Consider the following 16,186-nt stretch of genomic DNA (forward strand, 5'->3'; position numbering starts at 1 on the left):
CCTCTCTCCATGGAAACTCCCCTTATGTCATTATTAATACAGTGGAGCTTTTGTTCAGGAGAAACTTTACAGTTGAATTTGAGATAACATCGGTGGGCAATCTGTCAATAGGGCAGAGCAGCTTCGAAGAAACAAAACGAAGGTGGTTTTTAAAGGACCTGAGCCTGCAGAATGCAACCGTATTTTAATGCAACAATGCAATCAGGTGGCTAATGTTGGATGGATTTCCATCCAAATGTCTGCAGAAAGGCTTCATTTCAGCCTGGAGGCCTTCAGAAGTCTGATTGCACCCAGCCCCTCCATCTGCAAACATTCCAGCTCACACCACTGCTACAGATGTCTTATATCGGCACAGCCTTGTGTGCAAACTTCTTCTGTTTAGATGAAATAAGGATTAGTGTTCAGTCAGATGAAGATCTGGATGGGAATGCTACTGAAGCTGAAGGAGGTCAGAGGAGTTTGGGGGGCATCAAAGCATCTTTGTTAAGGCCCGGGATGGAAAACCAGATCAGCCTGGTGAGAAGCTGCTGCTGCTGCTGCTGCTTTTGCACAGACAGCCACTGTGCTGCAGCAGGAGGCAGCTGTGTGTGTGTGTGTGTGTGTGTGTGTGTGTGTGTGTGTGTGTGTGTGTGTGTGTGTGTGTGTGTGTGTGTGTGTGTGCGTGTGTGTGTGTGTGGGTAGCAGAAATCATATGGCATCACTTTCACTGCTGTGTTCACACACGTCTGTGTAATTCAGAGGCGTTCTAACCTAATAATTAGGGGCATGCCATAGCAATGCATAAGGAGAGCAGTACTGACTTGCGAAGCAAGTCAGTACTGCCTCCATGCATTGCATGGCAGGCACCTATTGTTCTACACCCAATAGAATGTCTGTTTATTATACACCCTTGTCCCTTAGTGGGGTCGGGACGGTTGATGGTGCTTATCTCCAGCTAACGTTCCGGGCAAGAGGCGGGGTTCACCCTGGACAGGTCGCCAGTCTGTTGCAGGGCAACACAGAGACACACAGGACAAACAACCATGCACACTCACACCTAGGGGCAATTTAGACAGACCAATTAACCTGACAGTCGTGTTTTTGGACTGTGGAGGAAGCCAGAGTACCCGAAGAAAACCCACGCATGCACAGGGAGAACATTAAAACTCCATGCAGAAAGACCGGGGCTGGGAATCGAACCCAGAACCTTCTTGCTGCAAGGCAACAGTTCTACCAACTGCGCCACTGTGCAGCCTTCCTTTGGGAACCAGCTCAGTCAATTTTAGGTGCATTTGGAGGTATGCACCCTTCCCACCAGCTAGAGAACTGCAGTGCAGCACCTCTTGCTTGTGCAAGGTGCCTAAAGCTGTCAATCTCAACCAAACTCTCAAGCACTACAGGTTGACACACCTGAGTCTGTGTCTTTGTAGTTAAGCTAAGCTAATGTGTGGTTGCTAACATGAGGAATGTACACTGCAAACAGCTTGTCTGGAAACGGTTTTAGCCACTCCGTTTGTAAAGCTTTCATCAGTGTACTACAAATGACGGGTAGAAAGAATAAGTTTTATATTATACTTCAGGTCAACAATGGCCATATAAACAGCTTTTTACCTCGTAAAGGGTTCTAAATGTCATACAGAAGCATTCTTTCTTGGTAAGAAAAACAGATCTTTTGTTAATAGTTGACAGAGGGCAAGATAAGTGTATCTTGGACGATAGATCCGGACCATCTCTAAAGGACAGAGCCCCACCAAAAACAACAAATCAGTCCTCTGTTTTCAAAAAACATGAGCAATAATGCCGTAATCTGGGATTTGCACTTAATCCCGAGAAGGACTGCGGGTTGGACGCGGAACAGGGTCACACAGGAAGCTGCTGTGTTAAAAACAAACTGCAGCCCGAGCGGCCGCTGAAATCACAAACTGCTCGAACACGCTGTGAAAGTTAGCAGAAACTTCTGCAGCAGTTTGACCACTGCAGCCATTTTTAGGCTGAACGCTCCGATATTATTATTATATTATTATTTTTTATTATTATTATGGGTTATTATCGATCTGCAGTTGCTTTATATGCGGAACAGCACGTTTTCTGCCCTGTCACGTTTTAATTTCCTCCTGTACTTCCATGCGGACCAGCTGAGGCGTCTGCTATCATCATGCCACAAAGTCTGCTAGCTTGTCCCATCCTGCCTGGGCCTACAACCAACCCTGTGGTCTCACGCTGGAAAATAACAGCCTTCATTCACTTGCCTCTCTCCATGGAAACTCCCCTTATGTCATTATTAATACAGTGGAGCTTTTGTTCAGGAGAAACTTTACAGTTGAACTTGAGATAACATCGGTGGGCATCTGTCAATAGGCAGAGCAGCTTCGAAGAAACAAAACGAAGGTGGTTTTAAAGGACCTGAGCCTGCAGAATGCAACCGTATTTTAATGCAACAATGCAATCAGGTGGCTAATGTTGGATGGATTTCCATCCAAATGTCTGCAGAAAGGCTTCATTTCAGCCTGGAGGCCTTCAGAAGTCTGATTGCACCCAGCCCCTCCATCTGCAAACATTCCAGCTCACACCACTGCTACAGATGTCTTATATCGGCACAGCCTTGTGTGCAAACTTCTTCTGTTTAGATGAAATAAGGATTAGTGTTCAGTCAGATGAAGATCTGGATGGGAATGCTACTGAAGCTGAAGGAGGTCAGAGGAGTTTGGGGGGCATCAAAGCATCTTTGTTAAGGCCCGGGATGGAAAACCAGATCAGCCTGGTGAGAAGCTGCTGCTGCTGCTTTTGCACAGACAGCCACTGTGCTGCAGCAGGAGGCAGCTGTGTGTGTGTGTGTGTGTGTGTGTGTGTGTGTGTGTGTGTGTGTGTGTGGTGTGTGTGTGTGTGTGTGTGTGTGTGCGTGTGCGTGTGTGTGGGTAGCAGAAATCATATGGCATCACTTTCACTGCTGTGTTCACACACGTCTGTGTAATTCAGAGGCGTTCTAACCTAATAATTAGGGGCATGCCATAGCAATGCATAAGGAGAGCAGTACTGACTTGCGAAGCAAGTCAGTACTGCCTCCATGCATTGCATGGCAGGCACCTATTGTTCTACACCCAATAGAATGTCTGTTTATTATTAGGGGCATGCCATAGCAATGCATAAGGAGGCAGTACTGACTTGCGAAGCAAGTCAGTACTGCCTCCATGCATTGCATGCAGGCACCTATTGTTCTACACCCAATAGAATGTCTCTATATTATTATTATTATTCTTCCGTCACCGTTAATGCGGCTCGTACCGCTGCGTGCCCACCCACAAAAGTGGTATCAAATCGTGCGGCTCGATGCCGAGAAGGGAGCTATTACTTTTATAGGGGATCGGAGTTACGACGGCGACGTAAAAGCGAAAAACGAGCGAAATTTCCAACTGCCGAAACGTTAGAGTGTAACTGAAACCAACTGCCGCTTTTAGAGTGAGGAACAGAGTGGAATTTTGACCCAAAAATAATTTTGAAATCGCTCTCATGGCCGTAAAACTTGTGCTATGGTATGAAAGTTGGTCAGGAGATAGCACCGCATGTCTGCTCCGGTAAAATGTTTCAAAATTTCTCTAGGGCTTACGGTTTTCTGTCCAGGTGCTTCAGAGCAAAGTGATGGGACATGACCAACTGACGCTCCTCCTCAGTATTTAATATAGGTTTTGAAAATTACTGAGCTCACCACACACCATTTTTCTCTCATCAGTGCAATTATTGTGAATGACCTACAGATATGAATAACGGGACTATCGGAGACGACAAGAAGCCCTCTCATACGCTCAAACGGTTTTTGGATCGGCATAACGGTTCCCGAATGGGAAGGGGTCGTTCAGACTGCTTTTTCATTAAAATGACTGGGTGTTCTCAAAGTTGCATGAAGTGTCTCTCACACACACACAGCAGTTGGCAGAGGCTTGATCGCTATGGCAACTGCTGGTTTGGCCTACAAGGTCTCTGTAGTTCTAAACATGGGGAAACACCTTAATACAGAGGGCAGAGCAGAAGGTCAGAACTACAACATGGCGGATCATTCAGTTATTACAGAGGAGGGCTGAGCTGGAATGTAGAGCTACTTGCTGTTTTGGGCATTATATTGGTGGATTAACCAAACCACTGTTACACATTGGATAGTGTGTCTATTTAAAATGAAGCTTACTGAAAATTCAAAATAAAGCCCTGACATTTTTCACATCAGTTTATTGGTCTTTTGGGCTTATGGGACTGGTTTAAACAAACCAGAGTTGCACATTGAATTAGCGTGGTCATTAAATGAAGCTTACTGAAAGTTTCAAATTAAAAGTCTGCCTATACCACTAGTGTTAGTGCACCGCCGAAGGCGGTGCAATAATATTAGCCTTTTTTATGTTACTTATTTCTCAGGATAGTGAACTGCCTTGCGCAGCAAGGCAGTTCATTAACATTAGCACAAACATTAGCATTTGAGCCCCCTTGACTACATGCTTCACACGGTTTTCGGATCACTCTAATAGATCCTGAATAGGATGGAGATGTTTGGACTGCTTGTTCAGATAAATTAACTGCTTCAAACAGTTAGAATCTGTTTATCCCTTTGTGTCTCACTCACACGATAGTTGAGCTGCTCTTTAGAACTACAATGACTGAAGGTCAGAACTACAACATGGTGGAACTCTCAAATAGCACATAGTGATGAGCTGGCTCTTAGATCTGCTGCTGTATGGGGTATTATTTAGCTGGATTAACCAAACCACAGTTACACATTGGATTAGTGTGTAATCCACTGTAAATAAAAAGCTATTGTAAAGTTATTGTAAATAAAGCTTACTGAAAGTTTCAAAATAAAAGCCTTGACATTTTTCACATCAGGTCATACTCTTTGCCTTTATGTGACTGGTTAAACAAACTACAGTAACACAATGAATTGGTGTGGTAGTTAAAAAGACGCTAGCTGAAAGTTTCAAAATAAAGTCTGCATATTCCTCTCGTGTTAGTGCACCGCCGTAGGCGGTGCAATAATAAAGCTTTTTTATGTTATTTATTTCTCAGGATAGCGAACTGCCTTGCGCAGCAAGGCAGTTCATCAACATTAGCACAAACATTAGCATTTCACTTCCTTTGACTAGTGCACTAGCATTTTGACCTAAAGTTAGCTTTTAGCTAATTTTCTCATTAATTAGACATGTTTAGTATACTGAATGGAGTAGTAAAATTAAAACACATGGTCCTGTTGCTCCACATGCTACTGCCAGCATTAAGCTAACATTAGCATATTGGCTAATTTTAGCTCATGCATCAATTTTACATAATGAATGGTACAACTACAGCTTAGTCAACATGCTTCTGCCTCTCCACAGTTAATTGACTACGTGCAGCTTTCTTTAGCATTAACGCTAATTTTTAACATCATAACGCTGCGTCAAAGCCGACGGGCACACTTTGGCATGCCCCTTTAAAATTCTGCAGGAATTTCTAGTATTTATTATTCTTCCATCACCGTTAATGCGGCTCGTACCGCTGCGTGCCCACCCACAAAAGTGGTATCAAATCGTGCGGCTCGATGCCGAGAAGGGAGCTATTACTTTTATAGGGGATCGGAGTTACGACGGCGACGTAAAAAGCGAAAAACGAGCGAAATTTCCAACTGCCGAAACGTTAGAGTGTAACTGAAACCAACTGCCGCTTTTAGAGTGAGAAACAGGGTGGAATTTTGACCCCAAAATAATTTGAAATCGCTCTCATGGCCGTAAAACTTGTGCTATTGGTATGAAAGTTGGTCAGGAGATAGCACCGCATGTCTGCTCCGGTAAAATGTTTTCGAAATTTTCTAGGGCTTACGGTTTTCTGTCCAGGTGCTTCAAGGCAAAGTTATGGGACATGACCAACTGACGCTCCTCCTCAGTGTTTAATATAGGTTTTTGAAAAATTACTCAGCTTAGTGCACACCATAGCAAAGCAAGGCAGTACATTTACATCAGTCTTTCCTACAATGAGCATTTAGTTATTTTTTCTCTCAGGTTAGTGGACTGCCTTGCGAAGCAAGGCAGTATATTTACCTCATTTTAAAAAAATGAGCATTATAGCTATTTTTTCTATCAGGGTAGTGGACTGCCTTGCGAAGAAAGGCAGTACATTTACCTCATTTTAAAAAAAATGAGCATTATAGCTATTTTTTTCTCTCAGGTTAGTGGACTGCCTTGCAAAGCAAGGCAGTACATTTACCTCATTTTTAAAAAAAATGAGCATTATAGCTATTTTTTCTATCAGGTTAGTGGACTGCCTTGCGAAGCAAGGCAGTACATTTACCTCATTTTTAAAAAAATGAGCATTATAGCTATTTTTTTCTATCAGGTTAGTGGACTGCCTTGCGCAGTACATTTACCTCATTTTTAAAAAAAATGAGCATTATAGCTATTTTTTTCTATCAGGTTAGTGGACTGCCTTGCGCAGTACATTTACCTCATTTAAAAAAAAATGAGCATTATAGCTATTTTTTTCTATCAGGTTAGTGGACTGTCTTGCAGAGCAAGGCAGTACATTTACATCAGTCTTCTTAAAATGAGATTTTTAGCTATTTTTGCTGTCAATGCACACAGAACACTGAAGTGGACACTAATGCATCATAAAATACAATATCAATCTCTTGCCATCATCTGCAAATGCAAGAATTTTTAAAAAATATTCAATATGCTGACAGACAAAAAATTATGCTGATTGGTTCTTTCTTCTGCTGAAGACAACTCCTGCAGGTAAAAAAATATTGTTTCATTATATAACCCCTAAAGAACAATACTACTGGTGCATTTTGAAATAACAACTTTTTATTTGGAAAAAATTACAATTGATCATCAAAAATATAATAAAATCCTTTTTTCTTTTTTTTTTTTTACAAAAAATATTTCCTTCCTTTTTATGCGTCAAGAAAATAAAAATAAAACATTGGGAAAAATACTGACACAAATGATCACAATTCATTAGTGCATGATCAAAATCCATGCACTAAAGGGTTAAAATAAGCATTTCAGCTATTTTTTCCCCCTCTCAGGTTTGTAGACTGCCTTGCTCAGTCTCTTTAAAAATAAGCATTTAACTATCGTTGTTGCCTTTTTAACATTTGTTGTTTAGCAAAGCTGACCGGTCAGCAGAAGAGTCATACTCGCTGGAAAATGTCAATCTCTGATTGGCTGACACCTAACATTTTGTTCCTACGCCTGTGACGTAAGGTGCTAAATCTGCCAGCCAGCTGTGTTGACAGTCTCAAAAAAAAGCTTTTTGTTGCATTTTTAAAATTGTTGTTTAGCTGAGCTGACTGGTCAGCTGTAGGACACGTCATACACGCTGGAAAATGCCAATCTCTGATTGGCTGACATGAATTCCCAAGCCGCTGAAGCTTCTGGAACTTCTGGCACTCTCTGCTTCCGAGTCTGCTACGGTCAAGGTAAGACGTTGACCGTATCAGTGTTGTCTTGTGGATCAAAAGTGACCCATTGGCATGTTTAGCTGTAGAAAAAATATCTTAACCCTGGTGCGATCGTCACATTCTGTTACTCCCTTCTCCTATGGGTCAAAAAGCGGGTAAAAAAACGGGTCAAAAGAAGCCCCAAAATAAAGCAACTTGAATTTGATATCCAAAATCTATTTTGCATGATGAAACGATCTTATCATTAAATTAAGTTTAATTCATTTTTATGTGTTTTTGTTTGGTACACAACATAAAAAGACAACCAACAGTATTAAACGTTTCTTTTTACGAACAACCAGCTGCCATAAGGTTTTTTTACACAGTAAAGGTTTATTATAATTATTTAAATGTGAAGTAATTACTTCTGAATTAACTATACTGAAAGGTGAAAGAGTCAACAATCTAACTTTTTGTCAACAGTTATTCTTTTATATAGTTTAGGACATCAATTATAAAATTCTTCTATCATACAACGTCCTTCAACATTATAAGTAAATTATAAAAGAGTGAACTGTTGATAAAAAAGATCCAAATTCTTGACTTTTTCTCTTTCATTATAATTAATCCAGAAGTAATAACTTAACATTGATCTAATTTCAATAATAAATCTTTACTGTGTAAAAGAAAACTATGACACTTGGTTTGTGGTAAAAAGAAAAAAAGGTGTAATGCTGTTCAAAGACAATTTTACATGATAAAAAAAATAATTAAACTTAATTGAATTAATAAATAACAGATTGTGTCATCATGCAAAATAAATTTTGGATTTAAAATTGTATCAATTTGTTTTATTTATGGGCTTTTGTTAGGGTGGGTCATTTTTGACCCGTAGGACAAGAGGAGTAAACGAGGAGTTACTATCGCACCAGGGTTAAGATATTTTTTCTACAGCTAAACATGCCAATGGGTCGCTTTTGATCCACAAGACAACACTGATGATTTTTCCCTGGCATAGTCTTTTCTGGGGTCCTGGAAAGGAGGGTCTGTAAGGTCCTGGAGAATGCATGGGGGTTTGTCCAAACAATCTACATGTGTTTTGTGGACTTGGAGTAGGCATTTGAGAGTGTACCTCTGGGAACCTTCTGGGGGGGTTCTCTGGGAGTATGGCATCCAAGGTCTTTTGATACGGGTTGTAAGGTTTCTGTGTGACTGGTGCCAGAGTTTGGTCTGCATTGTTGACAGTAAGTTTGGTTCATTTCTGCTGAGAGTTGGACTCCACCAAGTAAACGAGTCTGACTCTGCTGGCAATGCACACCAGACTCTGGTACCGGTCACACAGGAACCTAACAGCCTCTAACATAGGGTCCGGTGCTCCATACTCCCAGAAGAACCCCCGCAAAGTGTTCCACCCTGGTGACTATCCGACAGAGCCTCCTCTCCAGGACCCCCAAATAGACCTTGCCAGGGAGGCTTATTCGGATCACACCATCCGGTTCCCCCTTTTTGAAAAAAGGCATGGTAGGGTGTTCTCCGGTGACCTGTGTCTGAGTGAGGGAGCACTGAATCAAACGGTCTCACTCATCATAAGGGGGATTCAGTTTGGTCTTTCATATTACATTCCGATGAAATATATTTGTGGTTGTAATGTCTCAGTATGGAACAATTCAAGGGGTATAATTACTTTGTAAGCACTGTACATCTTAACCCTGAATTCATAACATGGGATTCTTTTGGAGAAAATGTCAAGATCTCACTTCATTTTAATGTCACTTTATCTGACTGTTTCCTTCGTACATGTGACAATCAGAAGGCATTGTGGATTGTTTTTCTTAAATCATTGTTGCAGTAGGTTTGCTATATGTTTATTCATTGTGCACATTTGTGAATTATGGTGTATGCTTGTGGATTTTGCTGTAGGCTTACAAATATTCTTGTACACTTTGTGAATCTTTTTAGTACTTATTTAGTTCCATAGAAAGGAGGCTTCATAAATAGGGTTTGTATGTGCACATGAAAGTTTGTTTGAGCTTTGAGAATACGAAAGTGGCTGATCTTGAAACACTCATCGGTTCTCTGTCAGAGGAGTTGTTGGAAATATTGCACCAGGGAGAAGTAGATAAAACAATCAGCTACTACATTTATATTCTGTTCTGTTTTGAAATAAAAATAGTTTTAAATAGGTCTTCAATGTGGCCCAGACTTTTTCTTATTTTCTAATCCAGTTAGAGTACCTGTTGCCCTTCTTTGATAATTTTTTGCGAAACTCCTTTTTTATTCTTCACCATTTGCGTCATTTAATTAAAGCTCTCCTTTTTTCATCGCTCCCCAATCACACTGCATTTTTACTGCTGCAGCCTCCTAGTGGTTACCTTCACGTCTCTAGCAGAACAAAAGTTAAACTCACATTTGTCCTGTTAGACTCCCTCCACATGGTGAGAATTTGTCTGGTTTTGGTGGATTTAACCCTTTTTCTCCCAGTTTTAGTCTGTTTTAGCAGGTTGTTTTGCAGGTAGTTTCAAGCGAAATGATCCTATGGAGGCTGCCCAAGAAGAGAGAGAGGAAACGAGACCTGGAGGTTAGGCCCATGAAATGTAGCAAATGTATCTAAATTGTAGCAACCTCAAAAGTAGTTACTTTTTTGTTGTTGATGATGGCTGTCTATTGATGGAATGACTGTGTATTTTTAGTCCAAGACACTCTCACCTACCTCATGGGCTTGGACACTCATCCAATCTGAGGAGAAGATGGAGCTCTTGTTTCTTGAGATGTCCCAGGTGGTGCAGTCTGACCAGATAAGTACATGACTAATTAAGGCTAATATATTTGCAGATTTGTTTATTTTAACTTGAGATTAATTATGTTGTATATGTAGTTTTGATGGGAGGAATCCAGTGTGTCTGCTCTTTTTTTCTTGGGTGACCTTGGTTATCTATGTTAATCAGAAACCTTTGTTTAAACAAAGTTTCATTTTTACTTTATTCATTCATAAATCAAATAGATGTTTAAAAATGTCATGTATATTAATTTGTTTTTTGTCTTTTTTGTTTTGTCTTTTTTTGTTTTTTTTACTACAGAGTCCGTGATGTGTCACTCCAGATTGGATGCCGAAGAACTACTTGGCCAAATAAAAGAGCTTTGGAGAAGAAGCAGTTTTTTATATTGTTTCAAATTGTTTTTCATATATGTATATGTTTAATAGTTTCATATTTATAACAAGTGGATCATTATGGCAGAAGCCATAATGTTTCGCTTGTAAAAGTAAAACTGTTGGGTCTCATCTTGACACTCAGAAAACAACCCTGAGTACCACACTGCCGGACAGGACACATGTAAAATAAAAAAATAGCAAAATATTTTTATTGCAGAGGCATCCAATTTTCAATTTAATTTGTTGTATTCTTTAAATGTTGTAATTTTTGTTCACTGTAATCTTCACCTGTAAAAAGTTTGTAGAAATCTTTAACAAAAGCTCAATATATATATTTTTAAACTGTGACCTGTTTGTGTGGTTTTTTTTTTATTAAAATTTTGTCACAGTCATGAAGTCCATTAACATACCTTTATACGTGACCATATTCACTGATAAATACATTTAGAAATATTTTATTGATTTCAAAGAGGAATTAAGAGATAATTTTGTCTCCACCTGTGACTAACTTGAATGACAGATGCAGTGTTCAATTATTACAGAGCAGAGCTGAGCTGGCATTTAGAACTACTTGCTGAATGGAGTAAGTCAATGATGGACAACATGTGAGTGATGTGCATTCTTCAGACTAATATTAGCATTTAATTTTAGCATATGCATTCATTTTAACATATTTAATGGTGCAGGTAGGGCTTAGTCCACATGCTTCTGCCTCTCCACAGGTTATTGACTACATTGCAGCTTTCTTTAGCATTAATGCTAATTTTTAGCATCGTAACGCTGGCTCAAAGCCGACGGGCACACTTTGGCATGCCCCTTTAAAATTTCTGCAGGAATTTTCTAGTTATAACATCTTCTTCCATTACCGTTAATGCGGCTCGTACCGCTGCGTGCCCACCCACAAAAGTGGTATCAAAACGTGCGGCTCGTACCCAAGAAGGGAGCTATTACTTTTATTGGGGATCGGAGTTAGGATGGCGACGTAAAAAGCGAAAAACGAGCAAAATTTCCAACTGCCGAAACCCTAGAGTGTAACTGAAACCAACTGCCGCTTTTTAGAGTGAGGAACAGGGTGGAATTTTGACCCAAAAATAATTTTGAAATCGCTCTCATGGCCGCAAAACTTGTGCTATTGGTATGAAAGTTGGTCAGGAAATAGCACCGCATGTCTGCTCCGGTAAAATGTTTTCAAAAATTCTGTAGGGCTTAAAAGTTTCTGTCCAGGTGCTTCAGGACAAAGTGGTGTGACATCACCAACTGGCGCCTCATGCCCAGATGTTTATATAGTTTTTTGAGTTACTACAGATGGAGGGTGAACAGAATGTTAAATCTACAGGCAGGGCAGAGTTTTCTTGGCATTATATCACTGGTTTAACCCAACCACTGTTACACATTGGATTAGTGTGGCCATTTAAAATTAAGCTTACTGAAAATTTCATAATAAAAGCCTGTATATTTCTTTGCAGCCTAACTAACTCCTAACTAAAGCCTTGACATTTTTCACATCAGGTCATTACTCTTTTGGCCTTTATGTGACTGGTTTAAACAAACTACTGTAACACTATGATTTGGTGTGGTAGTTAAAATGAAGTTTACTGAAAGTTTCAAAATAAAAGTCTGCATATTCCTCTCACGTTAGTGCACCGCCGTAGGCGGTGCAATAATATTCAGCTTTTTTACCTTTTTTTCGCTCAGGATAGTGAACTGCCTTGCGCAGCAAGGCAGTTCATTAACATTACCACAAACATTAGCATTTGACCCACCATATTAGTGCACCGCCATAGGCGGTGCAATAATATTAAAGTTTTTTGTTATTTATTTCTCAGGAAAGTAAACTGCCTTGCTGCGCAAGGCAGTTTACTGAAATAAATATCAATAAATATCTTGAGAAATAAATATCAGGGAAGACAAAAAGCCATCTCATACGCTTCAAACAGTTTTTGCATCGGCCATACGGATCTTGTAGGGGAAGGGGTCGTTCAGACTGCTTTTTTCATCAAATTTGACTTTGTGTTTACATCAGTCATTCTTAAAATAAGCATTTTACCCATTTTTGCTTTGGTCTCTGGTTAGTATATGTACCTAAGTCTTTCTTAAAATGAGCATTTTAAGCTAAGACCCTGTTCCTCCTTCTACTGAAGACAACTCCTGCAGGTAAAAAAAATATTGTTACATCATATAACCCAAAGAACAATACTACTGATGCATTTTTGAAATAATAACTTTGTATTTAGGGAAAATTACAATTGATCACAAAAAAATTAAATTAAATCTTTTAAAAAAAAAAGATTTAATTTAAAAATTACTGAGCTCTGCACACACCATATTTCTCTCATCAGTGCAATTACTGTGAATGACGTACAGATATGAATCACTGTACTATCGGAGACGACAAATAGCCCTCTCATACGCTTCAAACGGTTTTCGGATCGGCCTTACGGATCTTGAATGGGAAGGGGTCGTTCAGTGTGCTTGTTTTAGTGAAACTGGCTGGCTCAAACAGATAGAATTGTCTCCCCCTGTGTGTCTCTCTTACAGCTGGCACCCTGTGGCCTATTTACCATAGCAACCGAACATGGCAACAGCTCCTGGGTCAGATAGCAAACATTCTATGGCAAACATACAGTTAAAGCAGAGGGCTACTATTTAAGTGGTTTAACACAACCACTGTTAAACATTGGATTAGTGTGGCCATTTACAATGAAGCTTAATAATTTTTTCAAAATAAAAGCCTTGATCATTTTTACATACTGCAATTGCTCTACTGGTGATTTAAAAACTGGTGTTACCAAATTACTGTTACAGACTGGATTAGTGTAGCCATTGATTATGACGCTTACTGAAAATTTCAAAATAAAAGCTTTGGCCATTTTTACATCGAGCAATTGTTCTTTTGGGCCTTACATGACCACAGTTGCACATTGAATTACCATAGTCATTAAAATGAAGCTAACTGAAAGTTTCAAAATAAAAGCCTGCATATTCCTCTCGTGTTAGTGCACCGCCGTAGGCAGTGCAATAATATTAGTGTTTTTATGTTATTTATTTCTCAGTATAGTGAACTGCCTTGCACAGCAAGGCAGTTCATTAACATTAGCACAAACATTAGCATTTCACTTCCTTTGACTAGTGTACTAGCACTTTTACCTATAGTTAGCTTTTAGCTAATTTTCTCATTAATTAGACATGTTTAGTGTACTGAATGGAGTAGTAAAATTTAAACAACATGGTCCTGTTGCTCCACATGCTACTGCCAGCATTTAAACTAACATTAGCATATTGGCTAATTTTAGCTCATGCATCAATTTTAACATAATGAATGGTACAACTACAGCTTAGTCAACATGCTTCTGCCTCTCCACAGTTAATTGACTACGTTGCAGCTTTCTTTAGCATTAATGCTAATTTTTAACATCATAACGCTGCGTCAAAGCCGACGGGCACACTTTGGCATGCCCCTTTAAAATTTCTGCAGGAATTTTCTAGTTTGAATTGTTATTTACTTTGAGAGAGACTGATACACCATCACATAATACTGCGTAATACTGACTTACTGAAGAAGGAAATGAAAGTGGAAATAAATTAGCTCGATCGTGTCTGCCGGCATCGGTTGCTTGTATTTATAGCTACATATATTTGGCTAATATCATCACAAAAGAAAGGGGGAAAAATCTGTATATTTTTGCGAATACAAACTAAAGACATCTGCGTTTTTAAAACTCGGGCTTTAAAAACGCAGGTATGAAGGATCAGAACCGGCAGGCGTGATTTTTTTTTTTTTTTTTTGTACATATCATTCAAGGAGCTGGAAATGCGTTAAAAGCAGACCTACCTTGCCTAAGGTGTGGGAGCAGCTTCCAGATCCGCAGCCGCAGTGCTCTCAGAGGAACATATGTTGATAAAGGAGTCTGCCTCTGTCATAACCTGCTGTTAGCCTGTAAGGCTCCCGCCGCGGCCCTGGACACGATCTTCCTCACTGAACTGGAGTTTGATGGAAGTGGAAAAACATCGCAGCAGCCCCACGGCTCCCCCCGTCAGGACTGTGTCTCCGTGTGGGAGCTCTGCCTCCGCGGTCTGAGCCCATCCAGGAAGCTCCGCTCGCTCTCCACTGAGCTCAACTCACGACTGCTCCTGCTGGTTGACTCGCTCAAATCATGCTGCTTTCAAGTGCGGTCCGGAAAATTCAGACGCTACGTATGACGACTACCCCATTTGCGTTTAAAAGGGCAGTTTTGTGTTAAAATCGACTTGTTTTAACTTTTTTTTAACTTTTATAATTTTAGTCCATGATCAAAAACATACATGGAGTTTTAATTTGATTCTTTTAGGCATGTTTGAGAAATCCATTAATGTCCCCAGGTATCCATTCCAGGGGAGACTAAAATGTCAGAAACTATTGCTCTCACCGAGCGACATCTTTTCCACGAAGCTCCTCCTCGAAGCTGTTGTTTCCAACTCGAGTTTCAGAGAGGACTCTTCTCCCCGACTCCCCCACTCAGCTTCTTCAGAAGGCAGCAGCAATGAGAAAACACCTGGTCCAGTGAACAAATCTTGGACTCAATCATACGAATTACTCAGTGAAATGCTGATGAAAATACAGTAAGTTAAAAGATTACAAGAGGAGCTTTGTTGTAATGATGTGCTCAGAGTATCAGAAAGAGCAAGAGCTTTTTAAAGAGACAGACCTAATTTCAATGCATTAAAATGGAAAACCAAATTCCTTTGAAGTCATGTTTAACATATACAACACTTTTATAATAACTGTACATAATATAGTTACTTCATTGTGCTATGAAATGGCACTATGTGCCTAGAAAATACATAATACCACCCCTTTAATTCATCCTAGAAGTATTGCTCCACATGTTTTTATCATTATGTTTTTATCATTTTATTTGATCAAATAAAATGAACAAAAATATACAATTTTGCTGAGTTTGAATGAGTATGCACTTTAAAATAAAGATAATTTCAACATACAGTGTGTACATTCTACTTTCAAAATTTGATTCGGCTACAAAAGTAGAAACATCAAAAAGTAGTAAAACTCATCAAGCTAAGAATTTTGTTTCAGGATCAACAGTGGCATGACGTTTTAAGATTACAGCAAACTCTTTTTTGGCCTTTTTTTGTACAGTCCGTATACAATTCATTTAAAGTAGCTTTTTGTCTGCTTGTGCTCAGAGAACCAGATATCACATGAAACAGAAGCTCCTCATAAAGAGGTTCAAAATGTGGACATGTCTGTTTCAGCTACAGCAGCAAACTCAAAGACATTTGACAGAGTACGAATTAGCCTTACTCGACAAAACAGAAAATAAATCAATGCTGCTGAATATGAGCATCCCTCTACTTTCTGCACATTTGTGGATGGATTGTTCTGCAGAGACAAAGTCACCTTGCAGCTACTGAATCAACTGAGTTCCAGTTGATTCACTGGTTCCAGTGAATCAACTGGAACCAACTTGATTCACTGGAACTTGGTTCCAGTGAATCAAGTTCCAGTGATTCACTGGAACTTGAGCTCCTTTATATATGTCCTGAAATTTCCCAAATCAAATGTGAAGTAAAGTTTGGCTAAAAATTGGGACTCTTTCCAATCATGGGTGGCTTATGTGTAAGGAAGGAAGTACAGTTTACTTGATAACAGCATTTGTGTA

At 39.6% G+C, this 16,186-nt stretch overlaps 1 protein-coding gene and 1 long non-coding RNA gene across 2 annotated transcripts in view; one reads left to right on the top strand and one right to left on the bottom strand.

Moving 5' to 3' along the window:
* rnf144b (ring finger protein 144B) overlaps positions 1-14,653 on the bottom strand; it is a 39,943-nt gene extending 25,290 nt beyond the window's left edge. The window contains exon 1 of the mRNA XM_008431794.2: positions 14,359-14,653. The gene's annotated coding sequence lies outside the window, so the exon portion shown is untranslated. The remainder of the gene's footprint in view (positions 1-14,358) is intronic.
* On the top strand, positions 9,131-10,694 carry LOC145547743 (uncharacterized). The gene is made up of 3 exons (XR_014084052.1): positions 9,131-9,953; positions 10,066-10,174; positions 10,453-10,694. It is a non-coding gene; the product is annotated as an uncharacterized LOC145547743 (long non-coding RNA).
* Positions 14,654-16,186: the final 1,533 nt, after the last annotated feature.

This window comes from Poecilia reticulata, chromosome 16 (assembly GCF_904066995.2).
Source record: "Poecilia reticulata chromosome 16, P_reticulata-male-v2, whole genome shotgun sequence".
NCBI lineage: Eukaryota > Metazoa > Chordata > Actinopteri > Cyprinodontiformes > Poeciliidae > Poecilia > Poecilia reticulata.